The sequence below is a fragment of the Emydura macquarii genome, unplaced genomic scaffold (assembly GCF_026122565.2).
Source record: "Emydura macquarii macquarii isolate MOO-44397 ecotype Brisbane River unplaced genomic scaffold, CSIRO-AGI_Emac_v2 contig_2432, whole genome shotgun sequence".
NCBI lineage: Eukaryota > Metazoa > Chordata > Testudines > Chelidae > Emydura > Emydura macquarii.
In genome coordinates, this window is record NW_027132569.1 from 2,483,743 (window position 1) to 2,502,330 (window position 18,588).

The 18,588-nt window shown below is 41.9% G+C and overlaps 1 long non-coding RNA gene across 5 annotated transcripts in view; it reads right to left on the reverse strand.

Annotated features, from left to right (window-relative positions):
- Positions 1 to 206: 206 nt before the first annotated feature.
- LOC137162568 (uncharacterized) overlaps positions 207 to 18,588 on the reverse strand; it is a 136,820-nt gene continuing 118,438 nt past the window's right edge. For all 5 annotated transcript variants that reach the window (XR_010922403.1, XR_010922404.1, XR_010922402.1 and 2 more), the window contains 2 exons: positions 5,956 to 6,032; positions 207 to 334 (listed from right to left, as the gene is read on the reverse strand). This is a non-coding gene — a long non-coding RNA (uncharacterized lncRNA). The remainder of the gene's footprint in view (positions 335 to 5,955; positions 6,033 to 18,588) is intronic.

An 18,588-nucleotide genomic window follows, 5' to 3' on the forward strand; every position in this document is an offset into this window, starting at 1 on the left:
ATCTTTTAAAATAAGCCACTTTTAAATCAAATTAAATAATTCACAGAGTCAACTGGGGACACTATTGGCCTGTTGATTCAAAAAGCTTGCTTTAGTTTTCTTTGCTAAGGGTTTGGGGCTAGATTCTCCCTCAGTGAGAATCAGGAGGAACTCCAGTGGAGATACTTTGGTGTAAACTAGGTGTAAATGAGAGGAGATTCATGCCCTGAGTTTCTATATAGTTTTAATCACTTTCAGATTAAATGGTACACTCTATATACATTGGTAAAACCTCTTGATCATAGCCCTCCGCTGGTTGTATGAAACACGGAGTCATATCCATGCAGTGTCATACCTAAAATTGAAAAAAGAATGTCAGGAAAAGGGTTATGAGAAACGATTTCTGGTGGTTAAACGCCTTCCTACTGTTGCTCACCTGCTAAATGTCATGCCACATACGTCATGCAATATTCTGGACTAAAGAAAGGCAGGGCATTTAGAGAATAATGCTGTCTCCATGGGTGACATCATAGACAAGCACACCTCAGCTATTCTTTGGCTAAAGGAGATTAGCAGAGGAAAAGAAAACAGTAGATCTGCCCATCGTAAATGATGTGATAAATTTAGTCTTTTTTTGTGAAATGTCAGCAATTTGCAATTTCCTCCAACATATCTGTTATTCCAAAGTATTTCACAGCCTTTTTACTTCTCCCCCCGCCCAACATTTTATCTCTGTGAGTTGATCACAAAAAGTTCTTAGAGAGTAAATGATATTCAATATTTGAGCTGTAATGGTTAGTTTGGTCAAGTAAGCCACATGGCATTGTTTCTATTTCCTGATCGAATGAGCATGCAGGCTGTCTGACACAAATGCTTGTGCAATTTGCATGTAATATTTGGTTTCTATGAATATGTATGTGCACAATTTTGATTTCCTATGAAGATTTGTACAAGTAAAATCTGATCACTTGAAAGTTCACGGAAAGCAGATACAGAAGAGAGGCTAATGACAGAAGAGAATTCATTAAAAAACTCACAGGAATGTTTACAGAGTTTCTTGCACTCTCTCACCCAGTCCTCCAGACATTACTTAGGGAAAATTCCCACTGAAATCAAATCACTGGGCCTCTTGTCTCAATAACCATTAAAAGCTCTTGTTATCTTAGCTCATAGTTCTTCCTTAGGCTCCTTCTATTATGTAATTCAGAATTTTGGTTCTGTATTAATTAAAAAATTAACTAAAAAATGATGACTTTCTATATCTGATAATCCCATAATATTCACCTAAATGTACTGAAAATGATCCAAATGAAAAAAAATGGGGACTTTAGATAGACAGACAGACAAATTATTTGGTTCTTGAAGTTTTGATCACATTAAACAGCGGAGCCAATTAACCAGGAAAAAGCTAAGTGAAGAAGGTACTGGAAGAGGAAGTGAAAAATGTGAATGATCTCACTCCTTTATTTTCAATGGGGTCAAACCCATTTTGCGCATTGTTACTGTAGGGAACGGCAGAGCGATATTTTGTTTTCACACACTATTCGCATGTGGAATGAAAGGCAAAATGAGTTCTGTGGAGGATGAATACTCTGAGGAATTTTTGTTTCTCCAATATAGCCTCTGCTTTTATCCCCTGCTGCCATCCTTTTATTTCAGAAAACTCATCATGAATAAACAGGACCTCTGATAAGAGTGCAAACTGTTAACAGGAGGCGCTAGTCATATTTCCTTATGGCAGCCACATACAGAACTTGAGTAAAACTAATGAGCAGCACATTACACTTCATTAACAGCTACCACCTTCTACTGCTTTTAGTTTTTCCATTTGGTCTTCCGCAATCCCAGGCTTTTATCGCCAGGCCAGTTTGATAAAAGTCCTGCTTAGCTGTGTGACACTGCAAAAAGGGTTGTACACTCAGGAACATTCTCACCGTTTCTAAAGACTCCAAGTTTTATCTCACGTGTACTGAAGAATATTTGCCTTTTGGGGTGTTTTGACTCCACTCGAGTGCTGCAGTTTTACATTAATACATTTATTCCAATGAAAATGTTAATAAATATTTCATAGGTAGTGTCAAGCAACCCATTTAATCTTTTCCCCCCCTCAGGGTTAGAGTTGGATGAAGCACTGGCAGAAGACAGACATCGTTTACAAACAAAATGACAAAGTTATTTGTATCGATCACCACCCTGTTGGAACAGGAATACCTGTTGTGACTCATTTATAGGATTGGGATGGTTTTTTTTTTGTGTTTGGACCTAAGACAATAAATTCTGTCAGCCCTGCAAACACTTAGACAATGAGCAACTTCACAAATGTGAGTTGTCCCACTGAGCTAAATGGGACTACTCACACAAGTAAAGACACGCACTCACAAAGGGGTATGCAGGATCAAAGGCTTAAAAGTACATTTTATAGCATCATAAATAAGCCATGGATAGTCCAGAAAAAAGTACCAGTCAGTCTCTAGCATTTATCCTCTTGTAGTATAAAGAGTTTCTGAACATTAGTGATGGCTGAACCGCTAGAAGGTCTGGAGATCCAAGTTCAGATAAGCAAACAAAAACCCAGAAGTGTATTCAAGACTTCAATGTACTACAATCTGCAAAACTGTTGGAAATCTTGTGAGAAATAACCCCTTTTCCAGGATATTTGCTACTTATTGCTTCCAGTCAGATCAGAAATTGAAGTTGGGCAAGCTACTGGTAACAAAAAAAGTCTTTGTAATGAACAACGCTTGTTTTAGAAGTCACAACAATTTTTGTGACAAGAAATAAGTCTTTAAAAATTCAAGATGATTTTGTGGAAGATTTTTGTCACTTTCAAGAACTGTTAAAAAATGATGTTGTCTTTTTACTTCTTTTGCATTTTGTCTAGATCATTTGCAACTGGCCAAATCAGCCACATGATGTTGTTTTTAATTTCCTGATTGGCTGAGCATGCCCCAGGTGGTTAGGCTGATTAGCAGAAGCCACTTTTACCCAAAAGGAATGTTCGCATATTGTGTCTCAGAGACTTTAAACAACCCCAAGCAAATCCCAAAACTTAGCAGAGGTAGCCGCAACAGGAAATTGCTGGATGCATTGCTCTCCACTGCAGTGTGAGAGGAGGAAGTCCACTAGCTAATACTTTCTTCCTGAAAACCATTCAGGATTTTAGAAAGCTGTGGCCCTCCCCACCAAGGAGAGACTGGTCCAACCTCCAGAGATGCTGGAGGTGTCAACAGGCCCACAATCCTTTCCAGGTAGCATCAATGGGTGGAGTAGGGCAAGGGGCAGAGGCCAATGGAACTGACAGACACATCAAAGAGTTTATACTCTAGTAAACATAGATGTGACTCAAGAAAAGTAGCATTGTCATCCTCTTTTACAGATGGGAAACTGAAGCACAGAGAGATTAATGGCTTGAACAGAGGGAGTCAGTGGCAGGACCCGGAATTGAACTCTGATCCTCCATATCCCAGCCAGTGCCTTAACCATAAAACCATACATCCTCTGTCTTTTTTGTCAGTCCATCTATTTGTTACTGAGCTTTCTTCGTTAGCTGCTAGGCCCTTATCCTCATTTTTCCTTCTGACTCCCCTCTCCTTCAAGGCTAGTGTTCCCATCCCAAAGCCCCCTAGGCTTCCCCAATACCACCTGATCTCACTGCTTGCATATTCAACCATACTAATACCTACTCTCAACTATACTGTTTCCAATATGCTTCTGCCAGGAACAAATGCCATTTGATTGCTACTTATGTTCTTCCCTTTTCTCCTCATGCCCTGTCATTCAGCTCTTCATACAAAAGCAACAGGTTGACTGACTGCATAAAGCCTGCATCTATGCTGCAAAAGTCACTAATCAATTCAAATCTCTTCATCCTAACTGGCCTTAGTGGAACAGCTTTTAAAATCATTTTTGAAGTGAACTCCAAAACATTTACTCTCACTGGACAATTTAGAATCTATCATTTCCAAATGGTTTCTAGTGGTGAGGCAGTTTGTTCTTCCCAACCCCTCAGTGGGCAAGACTACTGTTATCACTCTAGAAGTGAAAACAAAAAATCTTGGAATTTTTCATGGAGCAGCTGCCCAGCTAGCAGGTCAACCCCCGAGCCAGAGACCCTGGGAGCCCTGCATCCATTGCAGGCCACCAGACAGTCCTGCTGAGGAGCTGGTCTGGTGAGTTGGTAGGAAACTGATCTGGTTTCCATCTCAATTTTGTTTAAATAGACATTTTTCCATGGCACATTTAGATATTGACAGATTGGCATTTTCTGACAGAAAAAAAGGTTCCCATGGAAATTTTTCAGCCTACCAGTTCTAGTGCGGAACCCAGCAGTTTCAATCTGCGAGGTTCATGTGAATATTTGTTTGGATTCATATAAACTGGAACCTTTGGAAATTGAAGCTACCAAGCTCTGCACAGCTCTTGTCCTAACCCAAAAGTAAGCCCCACAGGTGGGATAGAAAGAACGTTACAGAAAATCCAGAAACGACTTAGACATTCTGCTAAGGACACAACTACTAGTGCAAACAAGAAGAGCGATGACATTTCGTATTGTCTAAATCTTTAAATGTTACCATACAAAAAATATTTGTTTTGGACACCAACATCACGGAGAGGTTTCATTAAAGGGGCTTCATTATTTGCTACAGTATCTTGGTTTTCAAACACCTAGGAAACAATTTCTGCCTCTTTAGCATTTCTTTAAACAATAACTGTTAAGGGGTGGTGAGAAAGTGCCAAAATCGCTACTTTCCTAGGGACAGTGGCTACAGGGTAAGACTGCCCTGAAATTAGCAGATAACAGCAGACCTTAGCTGAGGCTTTTATCGGCTGTTTGTGCTCACCGAGGCCAGATGATTTTCAAGGAGCTGCTTAGAGATTTAAAGCGCTGATGTGACAGGAGCCCTTTGATTCTAATGTTCCTGCCTTCTTCTTGTAGCCAGTGTTTATGTAAACTTGAGAAAAACTGCCACTACTGTTCATCTCCCTCATTTTTCAGCCTTAATAGTAATTACATTCCACGCATGACAGGAGATTTAGCATCGCACTCAAGACTGGGGTTGTAATACTATCTTTGACATGCCTTTGCTATGCATTAGGTCACAGTTTCATAGAGCTTAGCTGAAGCAGAGATGGAAGTGTAACCTGTGTCAAAAGTTTGGGATGGTGAGTGTTGTAAAATACGTTCTGAACTACTCAGAGGTTTAAGTAAAACACTTTAGGCTGGGATTTTCAAAAAGAGGCCTAAGGGAGTTGGGCACCAAAATCTCTTTGAAATTCAATGCAAATTGAGGACTTAATTTCCTTAGGCTCTTTTGAAATCCCAGTCTTAAAACTTTTTGTTTTAAAAATTGAGCCTTCTCCCCTCCCCCCAAGACCTACTCAGCAAGCAATACAAACAGACAAAGCCCAGAGATATACCAAATCTATTTCTCTCCCTGGTTTCAAAGCCCCTGCCTCCTTATTCATTTCAGCATAGAGGCCTTCCCACTTTGTCTCAAAGTTCTGTATTTATGCTGGTGATCTCAGGGCCTCTTTGGATGCTCTCTCTCTGTCTGTAAGGCCTTCCCCTTTTTAGTGGCCAAACTTCTATTCTGGACTGCCAGTGCATCTGCAGTTTCTTTCTCCTCTGCTCTCAGACTCTTTTCTCTCTTAGCTGTAAGGTGACCAGATGTCCCAATTTTATAGGGACAGCTTTGTCTTATATAGGCACCTATTACCCCCCATCCCTTGTCCCGATTTTTCACACTTGCCGTCTGGTCACCCTACTTAGCTGCCACATTCTTAACTTTTTCTGCTCCACATCACCTTTTCCCCAGCTAAAGTCCTTTCTGCTAAACACCCTTTTTTCCTTCCAGTGCTCTCTACAGTACAAGCCATGCTATCTCCCCTTCTCCCCCGCTCCGCCCCATAAACCCATGAGTTCATCTCTTGTCTACTACAGTGTGAAAAAGATAGTTTGTTATTTTAATGCCATACCTGCCTGGAGGATAATTAACCTTTTTTCTTTCTTCCAGTCTGCGTACCATTTGGTGCTCCTGCTACAGTCTGATGGGCTGAGGAAAGATAAGTGAATTGTCACTAACGTATTCATACCTTCTAACACAAAGTTAGAAAGTCTGAACAGGAACTTGAATGATCAGTTCGGAGGTCACAGCTTTAGAGGCTGCTTGTGAAAATGGGGCAATCTATATTTCTCCCTCCCAAAGAAATATCTTACTCCTCTTTTCTCTAAAAGCAGCCATACATCACAACGTACACAAAAACATGATCCCTGCCACCAAGCAGTCATGAGTGAGCCTATGACAGACCAGTTGGTTAGTACAAGGAATGGAAGACATTTTGGTATGAAAATAAATTCTCAAGCTTCCAAGTATTGTGACACATATAAATGAAACTTCTCTCAGGCATAGTCTAAAGTAAATGTACCATATGGATTTACTTCAGCCGAGTCCTAATGTAAAAGAGTCTCTCTTCAAGGCAGCAGGCTTCAGGAGCCTTGCAACCCCCTTTCCTTCCTGGACTAAAGGAGAAATTCTGCTTCTACCCTTAGTGTCAAACAGCCCATGGCTCCCTCTTCTCTGTTCCTAAAATTGAATAGGCCCACTCTGGATGACTCTGCCTCCCCCCCTGATTAGCAGCCACGGCAGTTTCTATGGGGTGGGAAAAGTCCTTTGCAAATTTTTAACCTCTTTCTTGCCATCTGCATACAACGAAAGGATAACCCCATCCCAGGGTCACCTTGATTAGCAGTTTCAGCATAGGGGTCTGGAACCAAATCAATACAGAGAAGGAACTAATCTTAACAAAGATGGTACTTCTAGCTCTGAGTCGAGTGCATTGATGGGGAGTTAGAGGGAATCTTGAAATGCTGCCACCCATGCTGTTCTTCCTCATGGGAGAAGCAGAAGACTTCTGGCTGCCTGGCTCTGAAGCCAGCACCTTTTACAAGTGCTGAATTCAAACAACTGACTGTTTAAAACACATCAATTAAAAAAACCCAACAAATTTTAATAAATTTGGCTAAATGGTGTCTTTGTTTTTGCTCTTCTCATTCTCCATCCAGAGAAAAGCCTATAACATGCCAAAAAGCCACATCCGGTTTGTTGCAAACACAAATTCCTTGGGGGTGGAGGGACTGGGGAGGAATGCATCTGTACTTTTAATCTTGCCTACCCAGAGATGAAATGACTGAGTGGTCTCTGAGTTTTAATGGAAATGTATTGTACACAAATTACATTAGTTTTCATTTTTAAAATTACAGATTAGATTTTAAAATTCCATGCTGCTCCCAAATTCATTTCTAACTGCCTTTGCCGAGGTCTAGCTCTTGGCCGTTGCGGAACCTACCTTTTTCAAAAAAAAAAAAAAAGAAAAAAAAGAAAAAAGAAAAAAAGCATCGATTGATTCCTGTAATGGAAATGGCATCCCTGCTTGTCCTTATTACCAAGAGCATTACTGCCCTTGTCATCACCGCCATCATTATGCCAGGAAGCTTTTATTCTCAACGCAGCATGTGGAGATGGAGCAGCAGAAGTGGCCCACGTACACCCTCTCTCTCTGTGCTCATAGCATTCTGTGCAGAGCTTCACGGGCATCTGTCAGTGGTTTTCTTAAGTGGCACTTATCTTTTCTGCCTAATGAGTTACAATACTATTGTTTGCATTGCAGCAGTTGTTTGTATATATTGTACATATTGTTGTTTGTATCACAACCAAAGATCGGGGGCCCCTGTGTTAAGAGTTGTACAAACACCTTAGACATAGTGAGGGTGTCCCTGCCTCATTAGCTTCCAATTTAAACAGACAAAACCAGGAGAGGGTGGAAGGGGAAACTGGCACAGACATGGGAACTGGCTCACCAGTGATTACTTGAGGGCTTATCCTGCACCTTCTCTCATGTGTGGAGTCCTATTGGTTTCTATGGAGCTCCACATTGGATAAGGTCCTTAGTCTTTTATAATGTACACAGCAATTAGTTTCATGAAGCAGAATACATGGGGCACTTGTCAGCCAACAGCCAGGTAAGCAATGTTCTATGTATAGTGCATGGGATTGGATTCTGGAAATATGTTTTCTTTGATGTGGCACATGTATGAATGCATTTCATGTCCTTATACAGGGCTAGATTCTTCTGCTATTTAATCCAGTGGAAATCTGGATTAGCTCCAGCAAAATTAATGGAAATGCTCTGGATTTATACCAATATAAACAAGAGCTGGGCTTGGCCCAGAACAAATAGACACCTATAAGGAGAAATGACATATTACTGACTCTCTCGCTCACTCACAGGTTTGGCTTGTAGGACAGCAAATATCTGAGGGCTTGTCTATATGGGGAATTTCTGGTATTATGATGACGCTATAGCTGTACCGGTATAACTCTCCATGTGGACACTTATATTCCAGAATAAGAGTGCCTTTTTCTGGTTTCGCTTTTGTCACTTTGGAAATGATATAAGCTAAACCAGAAAAAGGCACTCTTATTCACCCACATGGGGTGTTATAGCAGTCTGATTCTGGAGGTGGATTTCCCTGTCTAGACAAACCCAAACAATGTCAACATTTCTCTAGAGTTCCTGTACTGAAGTTTTGCATAGCAGGATAACAGCTGTGGAGGGGGTGAGCTTTCTTAACAACGATTTATACTTCAATAAGAGTAAGGTGTGCTACAGAACAAGTGTTTTTTCCACTCTAAGTAGTGTTCCCCTGCACTAGCGGGATGGCTCAGGGACCCAAAGCCCTTTCAGGACACATTCTAACCAAGTCTATGTAGAGACCTATCTGGTCCCTATTATCATGGTATCTGAGCACTTCACAATCTTTAATGTATTTATTCTCAGCACCCAACTGATATACTACTATCTGAATTTTACAGATGGGGAACTAAGGGTATGCCTACACCACGGTAAAACACCCACAGCTGGCCTGTGTCAGCTGACTTGGTCTTGTGCCACTGGGCTATAAATTTGCCATCTAGCTGTTCAGGCTTCAGCTGGAGTGCAGGCTCTGGAGCCCCCTCCCCCCACCTGTACATTCATAAAGGTGGTACTCTCCCTCTTCCATTGGCCAACGCAAGTCTATACTGTGGGAGCTCAAAGCATTCCTGAGTTCTGCTGCCCAGGTGCATCCAGCTCCAGCTGTGGTAGGGGCACTGGTTGGCTGAACGTACCGGTTCAGCAGTCCCTTGCTGTCATAGTTCCATTAAGGGGAAATGGCTCATCTTTGGCTCCTCAAAGATTGTGAAGAGCACCACAAGCCACAGCAATGCGCACAGCATTGATGATGCTGGAATCTGAACAGGCCTATAGACATCACCAATGGGATTTTAGTCGGCCAAAGACACATTCAGCAATCATTCTACACATGCTGAGAGCGTAATTAAACATTTTGTTTGTTTTTTTGCCAGTGCCTCTGATATCAGGGCACAGTTTCATAAGCCAAAGCAAAAGGGGACATTCAGGGTCCCCCAGAATAATGGAGGGCACAGTAACTCTGCTTATAACAAAATCATTTGGTGGGAATAGTGTCCCAGCCTGTTAATGAACGTAGACTCTCAACTGGCGAAAAACCTTGACATCACGAACTTTTCCATTGCAGCTCATGTTGACGTTCATAAATCTGCCTCTGTGGTCCCCGAGGGCCTGCATGACAATGGAGTAATACCTTTTGTGGTTTATATACTCATGTGCTCCTTGAGGAGAGCAAACTATGGGCACATGAGTCCTGTCCATTGCCCCAATGCAGTATGGAAACCCCATTGTCTCAAAGGAAGCAATTACTTCAGGAACATCTTTTATGCCCACCACCGTGGGGTAAACCACACGCCTAACTGCCTCAGAAACCTCTGCCACCACTTTACCCACAGTTGGCTTTCTAACAACAAACTGGGTGGCAACGGACTTATAGCAGTCTGGGGAAGCCAGCTTCCAAATGGTCATAGGAACCCAGGTCTGGACCAGCATGGCTGCCCTCACATGTGTCTTTACACTGGAGGGTGGGGCACGCTGATCACAAAGTTCCCAAAATTCTTTATGTGAAAGTTCTGGACCCCACTGTTGGTCATCCCAGGTCTGCAAGATGATGTGGTCCCACCAGTCTGTGCTTGTGGCCTTGTTCTGGAAGCACTGGTCTATGTAGTGGGTATCAGCGGCTATAGAGACTGTCATGAGCAGAATCAGCCAGTTCAAGTCCGCTATGTCCGTGTCCCTCTCCTCCTCCTGCTCTGCCATTAACTCTGTCAGGTGTCTTCGGTGAGTCAGAAAATGCCAAATGCCACTGAAATGTCCACCAGCATCTCACGGAAACTCTGCCTGTTTCCTGAAACAGGAGTGAATGCACAAGTGAGAGAAGTTCTTCAACCGGCGCCTTCTCCATGTTGCTGACTTCAGTTGTTGGGAGCGTTCAGACTGAAATGACAGCTCGGTAGAATGTGCTGGAGGGCTGTTCCAACTTCCTGTAACATGCAGGTTGGACAGTCAAGTTTTCCCCACACTGCACCACAGACAAAGGGCTAGACCGGCTGCATTTCAGAAGAGCACTAGGATGTCTGGGATATAGTTGGTTGGACTCAGGTCTGCGTAGTGCCGCGTGGATGCCGGAGCTCCAGGTTCAAGCCCAGGTTAGAAAATTATTAACCTAGGGTTGACCATCAGTGTAGAAGCTCAAGCCCTGGGTTCTCTAACCCTGAGTTTGCTGCCTCAAGTCCAATAGACCTGGGGTGGGAGGGTCCCAGAGCTCGGGGCCAAAATTCTACACAGCAATGAAACAGCCCCAAGAGCCCAAGTCAGTTAGCACTGGCCAATCATGAGTTTTTCGTTGGTGTGGAGACATACCCTAAGTGACTTGCTCAAAGTCACACAGAAAGTTGGCAACAGAGTGCAGGGAATTAAACCTGGGTCTTCTCTGTCCCAGACTAGTGTTATAACCTTTGGACCACCATTTTGCCCTTCATCTACAGCAGATGAAGTCTCCAAATTCTTTTTTTTTTTTTTTTTGCAGCTGGTAGCCAGGCAATTTGGAAATTGCTACACTTAGGATCCGTCTCTCTCTTTTTTTTAAGCTCTTCTGTTTCTTATGCACAGCTCCCTGGCTAGTTAGCTGTTGCTGTTATTATCATCACCATCTAAGGATTGCTGTGTTCACTGCTAACTATAAAGAATGCTAATCCTCTGGCAATTATCAGCTAATTGGGGTTAAAGAAGGTCACTGGCGAAGCATTATCCTGACCAACCCAAAATGTACGTTAACATTAAATACAAAATGTATCTTACAATAACGATAACTATTCTAGCTTTAACCAAAAGCATGACATTAAAAGTTCAGGGAGACGCTTTTGGTGAAACTCTGTGTATCTGAAGGCCTTCTGCAGTTCTGCTACATGGGTGGAGTGGTCAGGGAACGGGAGAGGGAGGCCATGCAAGGGAACAACACTTTGTGAACTGTGTAGCTGAGTTTCATGGCAACCTAATCCCTGAGAACATGGAGGTTGGGCTGGGTGGGATGGGAAATGAGATATCTCTGAGTGCATAGTGAGTGGCTCTGTGAATTACACAGGAAAATCTTGACAACAAAACAGTAGCCTGCAGCTTCTAGCCGGGACGGGCAAGACCAGCCACCCAAATGAGCTGCCACCTCTGCTGCCCTTACCGATGCTGCTGCCGCTATTTTTAGCATGCTAGCTCAAGCAGAGTTAGTGCATGCTTGTCTGCCTGAGCTGAGACACACATGCCCAGCTGCAGTTCAGACAACATACCCTTAACACTTGTTCTTTGCAGGAATATCCATGGAAAACCTTGCTGTAGATTGTTGAAAGGACTTCCTTCCCTCAATCCCATGTGCATGTAGCTGAGCTGGTCGTTTGCTGCAAATGTAAGTGTTTATAAACATTCATTTGAATTCGGAATGTTCTGTTCAACCTTGTTCAGACCCTGCTTTTATTTGCTAATTGTGACACTTCACACAAACAAGAGTTTGTTGGCATGAATATACAAGAAGTGTCTATTGCTCATCTGAATACCCATGTTCACCAGAGTATTCATGCACAAAGTGTATCCGCTATTCATTATTTGATATTCATTATTTGTTTTAGAACTCTTTCAGTCACCCAATGAGGGGGCAGAAATGTGGCTTAGGTGACCAATTGCATATTGTGAGCAATTCATGAACAATTTACTCTGCAAGCAGAAAACTGTTCACCCAAGCTATTTGGCAAATGCAAACAACTAGTGTGTTTGCAGGTATCAGGTTAGTGCTAGAAGAAAGTGACTCTGCGTGATTCTTTAAGCATTGTCATGTGACATTTCCATTGTGATGGGGAAGGAAGATGTGGGTAGTACTCACAGGTGTCCACCTCACTAAGTGCTGCAGACCTGTGCTCTTTCTGACCCCATTCAGAACTCCAGTGAGGAGTGTTTTGGGGATGGCATGGGAAGAAGGCAGTGCAGATGCAGTGGACATGGATCTGCGATTATGCAAACACACTGGCTGAATACCATGCCATGTGGCCACGGGAGCTGCTGCAGCCTTGAGATGCTGTTGCAGCTTGGACAGGGTGGCCCTGCAGCCTAAGAGAGAGACTCCACTTCCCACAAAAATGGCCGTTCACCCACGCTGTGCACAAGGACCGGGATTTGGCCTTAAGAGAGTAGAGGTAAAAGTCTACCCTATTACACTGGTGTAAATCAGGAACTCCACACTAGTCAATGAAGTGCAAAACAGAGCAGAAATTGTCTCTGAGTCTTCTTGTTTATAGGTATGTTTCTCTGATGCCATTTTCATTTCACATAGAAATCAGGATCTATAAACATGGGCACATTGGTACCTTTAAATAGGCCTATGAGAGTTAATGTTTTTCTTAGCATATGCTATGCCTGATTTAGCAATGGGACAGTGGCAAGGATTGCTGCAGTAGAAATTCCAGATCAGTGTTGCATGCTGTTTATAATGGTATACATTGTATATAATGGTATACATTGTATATATTTCCCAGGTTTCCTGGGAAGCTCTAGCTCAGGAAGAGTACAAATGCTGAAGTGATTTTCTCTCTCTCCAGGGATAGATAGAAAGAAAGAAGTCTTCCCAGACAAAATGGCTTGATGTGCTCACTGTTGACACGCAAGTTTTAGATCTTCTGACAGAAAGCAAAGACTTAACCAATAAGAAAGATTAACAGTGATGAGGTTGAGGGTCAGCTCTGATATGAAGTGATTTAACACTTGGCTGTGCAAAACACTGAGCAAGAGGGTGTCTTTGTGCCTTCAATGAAGCAGAAAATCTGTGAAATTATCTAAAATAATGGCACCCTTTAGGAGCTTTCATCTCTGCACCATGAGGTTTCAACAGGCTGATGTTACCTTCATTTATTATTTTGAACTTTGTACACAAAGACATACACAGTATTATAGTGGGAGTGTGTAGTAGAGTTGTGGTTGACTAAGTATTGCATCCAAAAGAGCCTTTTTTTTTCAGTTTCTCATAATTTTCCATTTCTGGCTGAAATTTTTCAGAGCTGGTTTCCACTCAAGAGTGATTTTTTTTTTAAGTTTCAGCTAAGGAAACTTGCCTCATTCAGGGTCTAATTCAAAGCCTATTTAATTCAATGGGAGTATATTTGACTTTTGGATCAGGCTTTCAGGAACAAAAGCGTGGAGCCCTAAATGATCCTAGATTTTTTTCCAATATAATGATTATTTATTGCTGTTTATAAACAAAAAGAGGTGCAACTTCCTTAATATGCTCTAGGAATTATTTTGGGGAAGTTTTCTGGACTGTGTTAGACAGGAGGTCAGATGATCACAAGGGTCTCTTCTGGCCTTGGAATCTATTCCTCTCCTTCTCCCCCGCAGCAACCCTTTCATCTGCCAGCATGCTTGGTCACTCCTTGCCACCTTCACAAACCAATATGTGATGTAACGTATATAGAAGCCTTCATATATGAACACAATATTAGTCAAAAATTAAACTCACTCAAAGTAATGAAAGATACAGCTTTGCTGTTTCACTTTTCTATTTCAATTATGTGAACTAGGCGAATGGGTTTTAATTTCATGTCATTGGTGAAGTCTTGTAGCTGATATACGCAGCCTGGCTCAATTCTGTACCCATTAAAGTCAGTTGCAAAGCTTCCACTGATTTCAATAGTACAGGATCAATCACTATGCCTGGAGGAATGTCAGTTAAACTAGGTGGTCAATATGATACATGATCAGTTTTCTTATCTGACATAGTCTTATTATATAGCCCATTTAAGAGTAGGGCATTTTACAAGCTATAATTACAGCATTTAACAATTTGGTCAATATGGGAGTCTACTACTTTCTGTTCTTTAAATGGAATAAAAACATGGCCTATCACCTTACAGATTTTTTTAAAGTAGTCGGATGAGACACTACATCTCCAATACTACTTTCCCCTTCCCCCCATTTCAGAATCAAATGAAATATTTCTTCCAGGACTATTAGAACCATCTTTTATCAGAGTCAGTATTACTCTATATTGCAATGACAAATCCAAATAAAAAGTGCAACTGATTCCTCTTTTACTGCTTTTTTTTTCTCTTAAATGAAACTACAATATCCCAACATTGGATATGGATAGAAATTTCATGCTTGAACAATAGGAACATAGTAGTAATATAATATTGGCCAGCTGATCAGGATGGTGGCAGTGACTGTGAAATGCTTAGGGAGATTAAGGAAGATAGAAAAACAGAAAGCCTAATAACAATGGGGGATTTCAACTATCCCCATATAGACTGGGTACATGTCACTGCAGGACAGGATGCAGAGATAAACTTCTAAACACCATTAATGACTTCTTCTTGGAGCAGCTAGTCCTGGAACCCACAAGGGGAAAGGCAATTCCTAATTTAGTCTTAAGTGAAGCACAGGATTTAGTCTAAGAGATGAATATAGCTGAACCACTCAGTAACAGCCACCATAATGTAATTACATTTAATATCTTGTAGAGGGGAAAATACCAAAGAAATCCACCACAGTAGCATTTAACTTGAAAAAGGGGAACTACACAAAAAAGAGGGAGTTAGTTAAGCAGAAATTAAAAGGAACAGTCACAGGAGTGAAATGCCTGCAAGCATGGAAGCTGCAAGGAAACTTTTTATAAACACCATAAGAAGCTCAACCTAAAAGTATACCTCAAATAAAAAAACACACACAACAGTAAGAGGACCAAAAAATGCCACCATGGCTAAACAACAGAGTAAAAGAGGCAGTTAGAGAGAAAAAGGCATCCTTTAGAAATTGAAAATCAAATCCTACAGAGGAAGATAGAAAGGAGCATAAACTCTGGCAGGTCAAAATTGTAAAAGTATGATTAGTCAGGCCAAAAAATGAATTTGAAGAGCAAATAGCAAAAGACAAAAACTAATAGTTTAAAAAAAAAAATTTAAGTACATCAGAAGCAGGAAGCCTGTCAGTCAGTTGAGGCCACTAGATGAACAAGGTGCTATAGAAAACCTTAAGGAAGACAAGGCCATAGCAGAGAAGCTAAATGAATTCTCTGCATTGGTCTTCTCTGCAGAGGATGTGTGGAAGATTCCCATCCCTGAGCCATTCTTTTTTAGGTGACAGATCTGAGGAACTGTCACAGACTGAAATATCAATACAGGAGGTTTTGGAACAAATTGATAAATTATACAATAATATGTCACCATGAGCAGATGGTATTCACCTAAGAGTTCTGAAGGAACTCAGATATGAAATTGCAGAACTACTAACTGATATGTAACCTATCGCTTAAATCAGCCTTTGTAGAGATGGCAGCAGGATAGCTAATGTAATGCCAATTTTTTAAAAAAAGTCTCCAGAGGCAATCCTGGCAATTACAGACCAGTAAGCCTAAATTCAGTACCAGACAAATTGGTTGAAACTATAGTACAGAACAGAATTATCAGACACATAGATGGATATAATATGCTGGGAAAGATTCAACATGGCTTTCATAAAGGGAAATCATGCCTCGCCAATCTATTATAATTCTTTAAAGGTGTCAACAAGCATGTGGACAAGGGTGATCCAGTTGATATAGTGTACTTGGATTTTCAGAAAGCCTTTGACAAGGACCCACATCAAAAGCTCTTAAGCAAAGTTAACAGTCATGGGATAAGAAGGAAGCCCCGCTCATGGATCAGTAACTGGTTAAAAGATAGGAAACAAAGGGTAAGAATTAATGGTCAGTTTTCACTATGGAGAGAGGTACCCCATCCGGATCTGTACTGGAACCAGTGTTCAACACATTCATAAATGATCTGAAAAGCGGGAGAAAAGTGAGGTGGCAAAATTCGCAGATGATACAAAATATAGTTTGTAACTATTAAGATACTTAAGACCAAAGCTAACTGTGAAGAGCTACAAAGGGATCTCACTAAACTGGGTGATTGGGTGATGAAATGGCAGGTGTAATTCAGTGCTGATAAACGTAAACTAATATACATTGGAAAACATGATCCCAACTATACATACAAAATGGTGGGGGTCTAAATTAGCTGACACCACTCAAGAAAGAGATCTTGGAGTCATCATAGGTAGTTCTCTGAAAATATATGCTTGATATGCAGTGGCAGAGTTAGAAACCAAATAGGAAAGGGATAGATAATAAAACAGAGAATATCATAACGTCACTTTATAAATCCATGGTACATTCACACCTTGAATACTGCATGAAGTTCTGATTGCCTTGTCTCAAAAAAGATATATTAGAATTTGAAAAGGTATGGAGACAGGCTACAAAAAATGAGTAGGGGTATGAAACAGCTTTCTTATGAGGAGAGATTTAAAAGACAGGGATTGCTCAGCATAGAAAAGAGACAATTAAGGGACGATATGATAGAAGTCTATGAAATCCTGAGTGGTGTTGAGAAAGTGAATAGGGAAGTGTTATTTACTCCTTCTCATAACACAAAAACCAGGGGTCACACAATGAAGTTGATAGGCAGGAGTTTAAAACTAACATAAGGAAGTACTTCTTCACATAATGTGGATGTGGAACTTGCTGCCAGGGAATGTTGTGAAAGCCAAAAATATAAGTGGGTTAAAAAAAGAATTACATAAATTCATGGAGGATAAGTCCATTAATGACTATTAGCCAAGATGTTCAGGGATATAATCCCATACTCTGGGTGTCCCTAAACCTCCGATTGCAAGAAGCTGGAATCATCACTGGATAAATTGCCCTGTTCTGTTCATTCCCTCTGAAGCATCTGGCACCAGCCATTGACAAAAGACAGGATGCTAGGCTAGATGGACCTTTGGTCTGACTCATTATGGTCATTCTTATGTTAAATTGTCACAAAATTGAGTGGTCCCTTTGGCTTGGGAAGAAGAACCGCTGGACTACACCAGGGCTTGCAGTCTACTTCATGACACCAGGATCTAACATGGCCTGTACTTCCTGCTCCATGGTTTCATGGAGCTGCTCAAGAATGTGATAAGTCACATGCTCTGACTTTACCTCTGGGCTGGTTTGGATTTGATGTGCCATACGATGTGTTCACCCTGGCTGGGTGGAGAACACAGTATCATAGTGAGTCAATAAGTTCCTGGCTTGCCAGCATGAGCAAGGAGTAAGATTTTCTGCTTCAGCACCTGCTGGCTCTTGTATCTAGGGGCCCAGTCCCCAGGGAGATCCCTAGGATCTATGAACAAACTTTCCTGAGCTTGCCAGGGTTTTAATATATTTACATGGAAGAACTTGCATTTCTTCTTTTTGTCTGGACAGCGAGTTTCATAATCATCCTTTCCAGCTCACCAGATAACCCCCAACAAGCAAGGTTGTGCCAGCTCAAAGTGTTCTGACCTGATTCCCTCTATTAAAGTGCACCCAGGCCATGGGATGGAAAGAGTGTCCCCATGGATACACATCACGTGCACTGGGTCATCTGCTCACAACTCTTCTGGATCCAGTCAGGTTTCCAAGACCAGTGTCTGAGAGCACCCAGAGTCTATTAGTCCTGTCACCATTCAGCCTCCAAATACTACTGAAGCTACTAATTCCTGGCAACAGCTTTTGCCTATTCTTCCAGTGAGAGCACACCATTCTACAGAGTCACACACTAGGAAGTCACGCTCTATGAGGGGGCATGAGCAGCTGACATGCCCTGGCTTCCCACAGTGGAAACAATGATAGACCTACTATGGGAGCCTCCCATGCCAGCTCCTTGGCCTGCTCCAGCATGGGACTCTGTGCATTTTCCCTGTGGTGGCTCTTGACGTGGTGTTGCGTGGTGCTTTTCTGGGTTCTACTGTGAGGATCCTCCTCATTGTGGTGCTTTTCTGGGAGAACCCCTGGCCCTTTTCTCTACCCCCAGTTGACTCCTTAGGAGGCTGGGGTTGAACTTCACAAGACCTGGGCTGTTCAGCCTGGCCATTCAGCCCCTCAGCATGCTGGAGTTCTGTGGCCTACCTGGTTTGAATGGTGGTTGACAAAATATCTAGATACTGTTCAAGTACCACCAACTACAGAATCTCGTCTGGAGTCGGTGGATGACCCAATCCTTTAGCCACTGAGCCAAAACCCAGGATCATGCCAGTGTAAAGAGCTCTGTCTGGAATTAGTGCCATCTCAGGTAATACCCCAATGGGTCAAGGAGGACTGCT